The 13,552-nt window shown below is 38.6% G+C and overlaps 1 long non-coding RNA gene across 1 annotated transcript; it reads left to right on the forward strand.

Moving 5' to 3' along the window:
- The first annotated feature begins 2,930 nt into the window (after window positions 1-2,930).
- On the forward strand, window positions 2,931-5,452 carry LOC149072919 (uncharacterized). The gene is made up of 3 exons (XR_016194436.1): window positions 2,931-3,039; window positions 4,730-4,786; window positions 5,353-5,452. It is a non-coding gene; the product is annotated as an uncharacterized LOC149072919 (long non-coding RNA).
- The last annotated feature ends 8,100 nt before the right edge of the window (window positions 5,453-13,552 follow it).

Raw genomic sequence — 13,552 nt, forward strand, 5'->3', positions numbered from 1 at the left:
ATCTGCGAATTTGCTATCAATCCCATCGATACCCTGATCGAGTTTATCGATAAACAATGAAAAAAGTATGGGGCCAAGGGTTCACGGAACCTTTGCCCCCGATATTTCGCCTCCGACATTTCGTCCCCGACATCTCGCCCCGGCACGTTTCGTCCCCAGTACATTTGGCCCCCGGAAATTTCGCCCCTGACATCTCACCCCGGTACATTTAGCCCCCGGAAATTTCGCCCCGGACATTTCACACCGGGAATTTCGCCCTGACCTTTCGCCTGCCCTGACCATATCAGTGACCCAGTGAGTGACCATATGAGTGACTCAGCGAGTGACCATATGAGTGACTCGGTGAGTGACCATATGAGTGACTCAGTGAGTGACCATATGAGTGACTCAGTAAGTAATCAAGTAAATCGGAAATTTATCTCTGATATTTCGCCAGCCCTTATCGTACGCGTGACTGTATGAGTGAACATACGAATGATGGTACAAGTGACCAAGTGAGTGACCACATGAGTGATCAAGTGAGTTGGACATTTACTCGTGACATTTTCCTTCCCCTGATCGCATGAGTGACCAAGTGAATGAATACATGAGTGATCGAGTGAATTGAAAATTTATCCCCAGACATTTCACCTGCCCTGACCATATGAGTGACCCAGTGAGTGATCATATGAGTTACTCAGTGAGTAATCAAGTGAATCGGAAATTGACCCCCCGTCATTTTGCCTACCTTGACCGTACGCGTGACCGTATGAGTGAATATATGAATGATAGTGTGAGTGACCACACCGGTGTGAGTCGTAAATTTGGGCAAAATATTTTACGCTTAAACTGAAAATTCCAAATTCTTAGAATCCATTAAAGTGTGAGTCACTTGGTCACTCAGTGCTACGTAACCACCTATAAAAAGGGAGGGGATGAGGAGGATCATCTTTGCAGACACTCCACCCTCGCACTTTGCCAATCACTCAATAGCTCACTCTGTCAATCACTCAATCACTCACTCTGTCAATCACTCAATCGCTCACTTTGTCAATCACTCAGTCGCTCACTGGGTCAATCATACGGTCATTCACTTTATCAATCTTTCGGTCACTCATGCAGTCATTCACTTTATCAATCTTTCGGTCACTCATGCAGTCATTCACTTTATCAATCTTTCGGTCACTCATGCAGTCATTCACTTTATCAATCTTTCGGTCACTCATGCAGTCATTCACTTTATCAATCTTTCGGTCACTCATGCAGTCATTCACTTTATCAATCTTTCGGTCACTCATGCAGTCATTCACTTTATCAATCTTTCGGTCACTCATGCAGTCATTCACTTTATCAATCTTTCGGTCACTCATGCAGTCACTCACTCACTTGGTCACACATTCACTTATGCGTTCCATCACTGAGTAACTCCCTTGATCACTCACTTGAACACTCGTACCGTCACTCACCTGGTCACATATACAGTCACTCACTTGGTCACTCATGCAGTTAACCACTCGGTCACTCATGCGGTCAGTCACTTGGTCACTCATACGGTTAATCACTCGGTCTCTCCCTTGATCACTCATATGCTCAATCACTCAGTCACTCGCAAATTTATTCAAGCATTCACTCTGTCTTTCATTCCGTCAGCCACTCGGTCACTCATACGCTCAATCATTCACTAGGAAACTTACACCAGTATTTAATTTAGTCACTCATTCGGTCAGTCACTTATTCACTCAAACGTTCCATCGCTCAATTCCTCCCTTTGTCACTGACACGGTCAATCCCACTATCACTCACTTGATCACTCATACAGTTAATCACTTGGTCGCTCATGCGGTCATTCATTTGCTCACTCATACGGCCATTCGGTCAGTCGCGTGGTCACTCATACGGTCATTCACTCATAAAGTCAATTGCACACTAGTTGATACGGTCACTCACGTGGTGAGTCATTCTGCCACTCGCACTCGCTCAGTCATTTTTACGGTCACTAACGCACTCCTACAGTTCATTTCACACTCACTTGGTCACTCATACGGTCACTCGATCATTCACACGGTCACTCATACAGTCAATCACTCATACGGTCACCCATACAGTCAATCACTCATACGGTCACTCATACAGTCAATCACTCATACAGTCAATCACTCATACGGTCACTCATACAGTCAATTACTCATACGGTCACTCATACAGTCAATCACTCATACGTTCAGGGCAGGTGAAATGTCAGGTGTGAATTTTTCGGGGGCCAAACGCACCAGGGGCAAAATGTACCGGGGCGAAATGTCAGGGGCGAAATTTCCGGGGGCCAAATGTAACGAGGACGAAACGTTCCAGGGGCGAGATGTCGGGGGCGAAAGTTCCGGATCCCGGGGCCAAGGGCCCTTCCTTGAGGAACTCCACTTGTGACGCTTGTCCAATGTCCAATTAGAGAATTCCTCGTTCACCACGATTCTATCTAATTCATCAAGTTGACAGTACAATAAATTTAACTGTGATTCCATATAAATATCAGCCATTTTATAATATTTCGGAAAAGTGGGTGGGGGAGGGGGACCGGAACCTGTCTCGAACAGTAATCATCATTATGTAAAATTTTCACACACACAACAGAAATAAGATAATATTTTGTGCCTAACAAATGCAATTATTACTAGCCTTAATGTACGAAAGCGGTTTTAATTAATCGAAAAATTCAAATCCACCGTAAATGTACTTCGGAATTCATTTCTTACTTCATCAATGACGTAACCTGCAAATTAGCAATGCAACGTTATTGTGAGTTATGTACGCCAGCCACGTGGTGGATAAACAAAGGGCTTTTCTCAGAATTGTGTGAAAATGAAGGAAAACCTGAAAACAATTTCAAAAGAGAGGATACAACTGCACTATTCGATCGATATAAATAAGAGTGGAATCGAAGATGAATCTCATTTTCAATTTGCTCTCGGAACTCAACAAGGTCTTCTTTCAAACTCTGCAAAAAGATGCAAGTTGCAGTGATTCTTTTATCGATCCTGTTAATGATTTCATCGTCGGCCACGTGTAGTGAGTATATTCATTCCTGTCGATTCGGAAATTTAAACATATCAATTTCTCTTGCTGTGTTCAACACATTTCAATCAATTTTTTTCTTTCTCATTTTCCCCGTATGTGTTGAAATTGAAATTTAATTAACACATAAAGACAAATACAGAACACAGATACACACAAACATACTACATTCCGATATTAACCCAAGGGCAGTGTCGTCGTCTTAACGCATGGACCCACCCGGGTCCGGCTCGGGGGCCTCACAAAAATGAGACTTGGTTGAAATTTTCTAGAATTTACCTTATAGGGCCTCAGAAAAACAACTTGGCCCGGGGGCCCATGATGCTCTTAAGACGGCCCTGCCCAAGGGATCATACGATTCGTCCAGGGTTCATTAATGCATAATACTTGGCAACAGACCAACCAGGTAAAACGGCACTCATATCTTGACTTAGCTGCATAAAAATTAATAATCACTATGTTTGCATCATTGAGAAATTGACGTCATTAATTTGCAATCGTAAATTTTACATGCTCATTTAAAATTTAAACTGGATCAGATTATAGAACACACAAATACAGTCAAATATAGCATACTTAAAAAAAAGTTTCCGATATATCAGCGGTATTTTAGTTTTAATGAGGCTTTTTTCGCATAGACGTCATAATCATCATAAATATCACTTTGAAGGACAAGGGCAGGATGATCCCTATTGAAAACAATGATAAAGAAAGTACCAATTTTATTGTGGAAATACGGAAACTCTAATTTTAAAGATTTAATTGAATTCTCAAGTTTTGAAACCTTGAATTTGCTTAGAGATAAGAAGACGAGAGAAAATTAAATATAAAATTATAATCAGGATCCCCATTTTTGAGTTGGACATACATGCAATTACATTTAATTCAACTTTTTATTGATACCTAGGTACGTGGATATATTATCAAGTATGGAAATGAAAATTTACCTCTATATACCAATAGCTTTAATATTCATTAATTAAATTTTGGTCAAAATATAGTTTAATTTGCCGGGTATTAACCATTTAAGTAGTATTGACGAGATATCTCGACTCCTTAAAAGCCTATTATCGACAAGCTCAGATATTTTGTAAAGTTTATTTCTCAATGAAACATTTCCCCCCCCCCCCACACCCCTTACTTTGCGCCTGCTGAAAATCGGAGGAAAAACTACTTCATTTAAAAGGATACATATGGCATTGTGACCTGCAATGAACGCAGGTGTCGAGGAGATATGATCGAAATGTTCAAAATTTTCAACGGGATGGATAAGATGGACCACGAACTTTTAATACACCGCCAATCGACTGCTTTTACAAGGGGACACCAGTATCGATTGGTAAGGGACAATGCGAGGTTATGGTGTCGCAGGGAATTTTTCTCTAATAGGGTCGTTAATAAATGGAATAGCTTACCCCCCGGAGGTAGTAAATTGTAACACAAGTGACACGTTTAAAAAGAAATACGATAAACATGTTGGGGTATATTGAGAAGCTATCCATACTTAGAATAAGACAACCATAAGTATTCTTTATGGGCATTGTATAGTATTTTATCATGTGTATATATTGTTTATAATTTTAGTTTTTAATTGGGTTGCTGTATTTTTGAAATATATGGCTTAATGGGTTAATAAATTATCTGTTTTCTCGATATCCATTCAAATTTGGTTTCTCTTGTTTAGGATATATTACAGTCGACCCGTTATGTCAACCTGTCTTGCGACCTACTCCAATTTCACGTAAGTATTTGCAGTGCATTGTAAGTTGTTATAATCTGCAGTTGCTTCAGTTGAAATTGGTTTTCTGCGGTTTTCCAACTTCAAGACGCAAATGCGAGCCAGTACCACATTTAAAAAAAGTCTTCCCACAGACACAGCAGGCAGATCTTCAACACGATGCTTAGGATACAAACATAGTGCGGCAGGTTTACCGATTCTGAAAGTCGTCACCGTTCAGAATCGGAAAACCTGGCACACTATGTCGGTACACTACATGAAAATTCAAGCACTTATCATTTTCACTCAAAACATAGAAGATAGGTGGCAGCTTCGATAGAACACGAAACACGCACATAATTTTGACAACATAAATACGTTATGTCCACACATACACTCAGAACACGCATTCCGACATGTACCAATTTGTCAGAAATTCCGCAGAGGAATACGTGTGAAGTGCATGTATGGTTAAGAAGAAGAAGTACATTGTAAGTATTGTAATCCATGTATATATTACGGTATATAGTTTATACATTTCGTTTCATAACTGTCGATACCTATAAGCTTACAATTTCTTCTCTTTTCAGTTTCTCGGCCGATGCCCATTGAAGGAACGAAAAAAAAGTGCTTAAAAATGATAAGGCAATTACATGACATCAACATAACCGACCCAATAGACCCTGGTTTGTATTCATAAAATTTTTCGTGTTCGTAAATGTTACTATAAATTATGTAAAGTAATTATAAATTATATTCAGTAATCCGAAGCGCCGTAAAATACATGTATCATAAGAAATTTTTTTCACAATAAAAATAAAAGTTAATTTTTTATTTTTTTTTAAATTCGAAAGCAAAGAAAAAAATGACTAAAAATTTGAATACACTCGAGGATCTGAAATATTAAGAGTTAGTAGTAAAATTTATAATGCATTAATAAACTAAATTCTGTGAACATACCGACTCGATTATCATTGAATGGGGATTAAAAATGTCTCTTAGGCCGGTATTAAACTATAAAAGTTTTCTAAAAGTCCTTTTATAAAACTTGAAAAATTTAACCAATAAGCTTACCAGTTCCATTTGCTCGAATGTAACCTATAATCTTTATTGGTTAGATTTTTTAAGTTGTATAAAAGGGATTTTATCAAACTTTTATAGTGTAATACCGGCCTTATTCATATAGATAGTAGTTTATAAACCATAATCTCAACTTTCTCAACAGCGTATATAAGATCTTATTTGAAAATTTTCAGAAATATACATGTTTTGTTTTTGAATTTTATTTTTTCAGGCTTTCCCTACTCAGATTTTATAAAAGATAAAAAATTTTATTCGAAGTTGATGCACGATAAAGATTACCGATGGGTAGCTTTACCGAATACCGACTTGATCAGTGGTGCTGATTGGAAGAAGTAGTACTGATACATCCTGCCTCTGGCCAGCGTACGCGAGGGTCCGTACGGAGGATAGGACGTACGTAGACCATTACATTAGTGGCGTGAGCAATTGTCGTTCTTCACGCTGTTGATTAAAAAGAAGATTATACAAAATTGTACAATAAACAATAAATATTTGTTTTGATGCACTTCAGTTCAATGAGTTTTTATTGGAAAAGTTCTTGCAACGATTTAAAGAGAAAAAGAAATCCTATTGAAAAATTTCAGTATAGGATGAGAATAGCAGGTAATTTAATAAATAAAGAAGCTATATTAGATGAATGGCAATACAGTCGAATCCCGTTTTAACGAATACTGTTATAGCGAAAATATCGTTTTAACGCGAACACTTTTCTAATCCCCTTAGATACGTTTGCATACGAACAATGCTAAAACCTGGAATTCCTTTATAACGAAATGATTTTTCCGGTCTCTTGAAGTTCTTTATAACGGGATTCGACTGTACTTCTAAACTCACTAGCAATAAACGTAAGTTATATTTGTGCGTTTCCGTGTTTTCAAAAACTTACAATAAACAAACCATTTTAGAGCCCGCTTTAAAGGGGTCGTCAGCTTGCTGAATATGTTTATGTATCCGTTTACAATCAGACTAAAAATTCTGGCTTTTCTGGCGATAATATTCGTAAAAATATTCATTTCAGTGACGTCTTTTGCTACCTACAAAAAAAAAAAAAAAATTGAAATCCTGTTGACAGAAATGAAATTTTTACCGAGTTTCGGGGTTCGAAGTCGAAACAAAAACGCCGTGTAATTGATGTTGTGCGTCTAATAAATTAAATATTTTAACACTAAAATGCATAGGTCCGAAGCCAAACATGTATAATGAGGGAGTAAATTAGTAAAAGTCGTATGAATGAGAGTCGTATTAACGAGTGTTCCACTGTACTGTGGTTTTATGAGTGTTTCTGTGTATACCGAACCCTACTATGTGAGTATACAATACTTGAAGAGCGATTCCGTCACTATTGAATCTCAAATGTTTGTAAAAATTAGAGGGGTTCGGGGGAGGGGCAGTGGCGTCTTAACGCATGGGCCCACCCGGGCAAGGCCCGGCAGCCTCAAGCGAAAAGGGGCCTCACAAAAATGAAACCAGGTAAAATTTTTCTAGAATTTACCAGGTAAGGCCTCAGAAAAACCACTTGGCCCGGGGACCCTTGATGATCTTAAGACGGCCCTGGGGAGGGAGGGGGAAGGGGAGAATGGCATGGCATCTGTCTTTCGGAGATGTGTTGGTGACAGTATATCTTTGTGATGAAGCTATCCAATCGTCACTCTCGAGCTGGGCCATACAGTAATAACAAACCATAAAAAAATACCAATCAAGACCTGAAGTATCATGTCGACGCCTTTTTAGAAGGAGCCGTGTAACGTAAGATGAAATTGGGGACGATTATAACCGGGAATTTCATGTTGAGTATTTGTTTTTCATCTCTTGTTGTGCTCCTTTTGGATTGTTTTCTTGTAATCATTGAAAAAGGATAGAAATCAATATCTACATTTTAGCATCGGAAAAAAGGTAGAATTTTTTTTCTTGTTATTATATTTTCCATTCTAAAGTTTAAGTGTTTACATGTGTTTCTTTAATGCTTGCTCAAGCCAGAACAGTGTTGTGCGACTTAGGTATTTTCCAACTAGATCTGGCTTTTTTTTTGGCTATTTGGATGGAAAAAATACCCATTGAGGCGGACACTGTTTACCGCAACACGAAGAACATCTTTGGTTTTGGTTTGACTTTGAGACTGGAACTAAAACTAAACTCTCCTCCCCCCAACTCCTGACGAAGATCTTTCGTATATACTGTATCACTCGCTGACTCATACAGAGAAGCATGTTCACGTTCAGTTTGTCTGATTCTTAGTTGTCTTATATTTGTGTCTTGTTAATTTGTGCTAAAATGTTTAATAAATTTGTGTTATGTGTACACCAAGGCTTCACCCATCTAGTTACTAGTTGTTTGTCTAGTCCTTTTCAAAAAAATTTCCAGTGTACTAGTAGTCTATTATTAAATAACCAGACGAAAAAATATCGTTATATACACATTTATTATTATATCGAATATCGTTGTAAGTGTGGTTTCACTTTTACAGAAAAAAATTACTGTAGAGGGTCGATGAAATATCTTGACTTAGTTGCCTGCCAATTTGAATATGTGTACATGTTACTCTTAATGTGATCGGTATAATCCGTTCATTACACATAACCGCCGGTTATTATGCATAATCACCGACCAGTTTGATAAATTATGTTCGTGTGTTGCGAATTTTTCCTATTTACCGGTGATTACGTATTTATCCAAGTTGAATTGGTAAACATTACAAAAACCGTTAATGAATTACTCAAATTTACCGGAATCGTGCTTAAACTTCAGTCTATGATGATGAAATTTGATCGAAATGGTGGTTTGGTTTGCACATCTTGATTTACACGTGAAGAAAGTTAACATTGCAATATATACGTATAATAATTTTTTATTTTTTTAACTTTTTACATAATATATATTTTCCTTAAATTAAATGTTTATGGTAAAATAAGTGGAATGCATGTATAACGTACAAGAGATGAGAGGTAATAAAATTATGCATAATCGCCGGCATAGGAGGATTAAGGTCGGTTGAGGCCCCGGGCGAAGAATAAATATTGAGCTCCTCACAAATTAGAAAAAGCTGTAAAGTCGGTATTGGTTCTTTGAAATTGAATGATTTGAATTGTTGTTGGCCAGAGGTTCCCACATTTTACAATACGCTGAACCAACCAAACAAACATGGATGTTTCTCATAATAATACAAATGAAAAATTGCACGTTTTTAATGCAGCGGAACCTCACCCTCACCCCCCTAAAAAAAAACTATAAAGAAACCTTAGAAGTCCACGAAACACTGAATGGAAATCTATATAGCCTTTTCCAGAGCTTTTCAAACTTTTTACCGCTATGGCTGCCAGAGCATCCAAAATTTGCACACGCCTTCTCTTGTGCTTCCGAAATTTTCTTTGCCTATCCGTACCTTATATTTGCGAAATTAGTGCTAAATAAGAGCAGAGTTTTAAAAGTTCGAAGTTCTCATGCGTTACCCAGGATCACTATTTGAAAACCCTTGTCTAGAGTAGAACAATGGCTCTCAACCTCATGCTCCCCCTCTTCGGAGCCCCTCCTCCCGGCCAGGATTTTTCACGGGCCCCTTATATATAGAGAATTTACTGGGTTTTTTTTTTAAAGTAAAAAATAATACAGTACTTGTCTTGAAGCCCCCGGGCTGGAACCCTGTAAGCCTTACCCTTGTGTACCTTCATGTACATATTTTTGCAAATGTTATACACTCCTTGTTTTGCATATGCTATACAATTTCATCTTACTTCCTTTTGTACATGCAATAGTTTTCTACCTCGCATATGTTTTTTATATTGTTTCGAATCAATTCCAGCACAATGCGTCATTATCCCCATTGTGCATAATTTTTGATTGCAGCATGCTCTGTAAACTTCTGATACATTTCTTGTTATGCTTTTTTTAATGAGTTTGTACATCTCCGCCCTCCTTGTTTTGCATAGGTTATGCAATGTGTGTACTTTTACCCTTTTCTTCTCTAGTATATCATATCATTAATATTCATGTGAATGGGACTAATTACTCAACTGGCCACACCCCTTGTGGCATGGAAGTTATATAGCCGTGGTGACTGAACCTAGTTTGTTCTGTTCTACTTGCTACCGATGGTAAATCACGAAAATAGTTTTTTTTTTTTCGTTTCTTTTAATATCAGTATGAAATAAATGTAATAATTCCGATTAATTCAAAAAATGATTTTAATAATTAATAACATTAATAGAGTATTAATTAAAAAAATTGAATCACATTAGCAGCATTAACACAGAAAGAGCTATAATCAATTAAGCTTAAAATTGAGTTTAAAAATTAATAATTTTATTAGTTAATATTTGTATTAAATTAATAATTTATTAATTAATATTTTTATTGATGATTATTTTTATTTATTAATAATTTTATTAAAATTTGAAATTTTCACCTACTATGCCATTTGTACGAACACACTGGAGCTTATCCTGCTTCGAATGCCCTTTTTTTGCTAGTGCCCACCAATTTAAATTTCTTATAAAATGGCCTGTGTTATATCGAGGTTTCACTGTACATTTAAACTAAATAATAAAATATAATTGTATGTGTAATAAATATTATTACATTTCGATATGATTATGGCATTTGTATGTATATACAATAAAGTTCCCCCATGGGCCGGTTAAGAGAACAAATTGGTTAGGCGATATGGTTTTCCCATTGAAACTTGTGATCGCCATAGGTGTACGCATGATTTTCTTGGAGGGGGTTACGTGTTTTCTTGCAAAATAAAACTATAATCTCGGCTCTAGGGGGGTGAGGGGGTTAGAACTCCAAAACCCTCTTTGCGTACGCCAATGGTGATCGTGGTCCACGGTCGGCAGGCCCACAACTGGGGGGGGGGGGACAAGCGGGTTTCTTGTTCCGGACCAGAGGGTGCGCAAAAATTCACCTTTTATAACCTCTTCAAAGTTACAAGGGGGTGCCAAAATATGTGCTTATGTACATTGTGTGTATGTGCTTAGCTGATCAAGAATTTAGTCGCGGCCGTGATGGACGTTATTCAATGTCAAAGTCTCTCGATTTAATGACGATACCTCTACTACGATATTTTTCTTCATCCGCAGATTATCGTTTTATATCGAGATTTCACTGTAATTTTATTATGAATATACACAGTATCAAATGTATCCCTAGTATCTCTCAGATAAGGTATCCATTGCATCTTTATGGTTTTGTTGTTCATCAACAAGCAAGTATACTCATACTAGCAGTGGCGGCTCGAGCTTACTTGCCGCCCAGGTGCGAAGCCTCATGTGCCGCCCCTAATGGCGACCCTGCCTGGAGGCTGATAGGGCTTCAGTGAAGGGCACCTAGAGATAAACCTAATTTTTTTTCCCAGAAGAAAGCCACACTTCATTGTTTACCGTGCAAAATGTGCGTGACCATACGTCCAGCTTTTGAAGTAGAAATTTTTGTTTTTTGTTTCAGAATTATTTTACCATTCTTAATAATGCCAGATAACTTAATCCTTGAAAGAGCACTTATTTTTGTGAGCCATCATCACTTATCCTGTGAAGATGATATTTAACGGGGTAATTTTTATTAAGAAAATTTTTTCAAAGGTGTTTCTCTGGGGTATTCCAGGGGCCAGGGCCGTCTTAAGAGCATCATTGGTCCCCGGGCCAAGTGATTTTTTTGAGACCCTACCTGCCAAATTTTCGACAAATTCAACCAATTCTAATTTTTCTGAGGCCCTATTCTCTTGAGGCCCCCGTGCCGTGCCCGGGTGGGCCCATGCGTTAAGACGGCACTGCCAGGAGCCGGAGAAGTGAAAACCAAAATTTTCCTTTGCCTTCATTTGAGTATTGTGGATCAAATTCTGAGTGAGAGTATGGGCCCCTAGGCTGGGATCTTTCGCAGGCCCCCTCCCAGTCAGATTTCTCACGGCCCCTTCTATAGTTAATTTATAGCGTGAAAAAGCTATAAAATTGTGAGAATAGCCCGGGCTTTTATGGGGGCCATGGGTGAAGGAACCAAAATGCACACATACCCCTTGTAATAGAGTACAGGGGCGGAGCTTGGCCATGTGTGAGCCATTGTGACCACACGGGGCACCGCTCAAGAGGATGCTAAATCCGGGATGAATGGGTGAAAAAAAAAGGTTCCATTGGCCGAAAAAAATCAAACTGTCGGCTCTGGAGGGGAGCAAAATCCGAAATGAAAGGGCGAAAAATGTTTTTTGTTAGGAATTGTTTGGATAAATTGTGAGGGAGGGGCATGATCTTCCAAGGGTAGGGCTGACAGGGCTCCAGCTTGAGGTCCGGGACTAAATCCTTATAACTTTTCTTTTTCCACTCTATAAATTAACTTTAGAAGAGGCCCCATAGAAAATCTGCATAGTCTCCATGAAAGATTCCAGCTTAGGGACTCTGACGCAGGAGGTAGGGCAATGGAGGGAGCAATAGGTCGGAGGCCTCGTCTATTTTTTCAACGTTTCCGTTGTCGAGGTACAGTATGACTCAAAAGCGTGATGTCATGTGAATTTTTACTGTGTTAAATTTTGGGGTCTTAAGTAAAGTCTACGCTGCCACCCCTTACAACTTGCCGCCGGGTACGTCGCACCCCTTGCACCTTCGCTTAAGCCGCCCCTGCATACTACATCAAATAAAAAACTACTGTAGAGTCTCTATATAACGAACCACTCGAAACGTGTTTTGCGCAAAACAAAATTTCTATCTAAACGTTCAATTTTCCTTTAAACACCTTCCTTGTGAACATCAAAGATTATACTTCTAACGTGAATTTTTTTATACAACGCTATAAAACGAAGCGATTCCGTGATGCCAGGCGATTTACTATAGGCGTCCAAAAAGAATAAATGAATTTATTGAATCAAAGAGTATGTGAAAGTAATAATACTCAATAGCCCGTTCACATGCGCAATAAAACATCCCGGGAAGTTCCCGGTAACGGGAATTTTCGCTACAAACCATTCACATGACGTTTAGTTTATGCCGGTAATCCCCCTCTTCTTCTCGGAAGTCGTCACTGGTTACGTGGGTTGAACGGAAGTGGTTGATTCAAGATGGCTGACGAAGGAGCTTACAGTAGTTTTCGCGGAGCAAAGGGTTATGGGAGAGAAGGTCGGTGTCGACCATCAATCCACCCCAAGAAAGATGGGCTTTTTTGAGATGAGCTCTTCTCTCCCACCTTTTTTTCCCCACGAGGGAAAAAAAGTTGCCATGCCGGTAATTATCACCAAAGCGACCCCCAATCTTGCACATGTGAACGGGGCTAATAACTATTTTCATTGGCCTTGGCCAAAGCATCGACCTGGAACTGAAATAATTCGAATATTTATGTTCACTACGAGTCTAGCTTGAGGGGCGCAGAATATCACTTCACCGAGGGGGGGGGGGGGACAACGGTGCTGTTAAAGGCGATCCTGAATACGGTATCCGTCCTAATGCAAGTTTACGCCTGTGAATGGAATTTGATAAACTTCACAAAAATTGATTGACGTTCATAAAAAAATCTCGCACATTAAATAACATTATTAAATCGATTTCAGCAGTGTTTTTCATTTATATTTGTCTTCTCTTTATAGGGTTACCAGACGTTTTCCTTAGGAGGGCATTTTTTTTTACTCTGTAGTCGCTTTTAGATTACAAAGAGAAAGAGACATTACAGATTAGATTACAAATTTGGATACTTAAAGTGATTACAACACTCAAAGGGACGAACACTCAATGTCAT

The sequence above is a fragment of the Pholcus phalangioides genome, unplaced genomic scaffold (genome assembly GCF_987345545.1).
Source record: "Pholcus phalangioides strain wild (caught in Gottingen) unplaced genomic scaffold, Ppha-v1.0 ptg000017l_1, whole genome shotgun sequence".
NCBI classification, from domain to species: Eukaryota; Metazoa; Arthropoda; class Arachnida; order Araneae; family Pholcidae; genus Pholcus; species Pholcus phalangioides.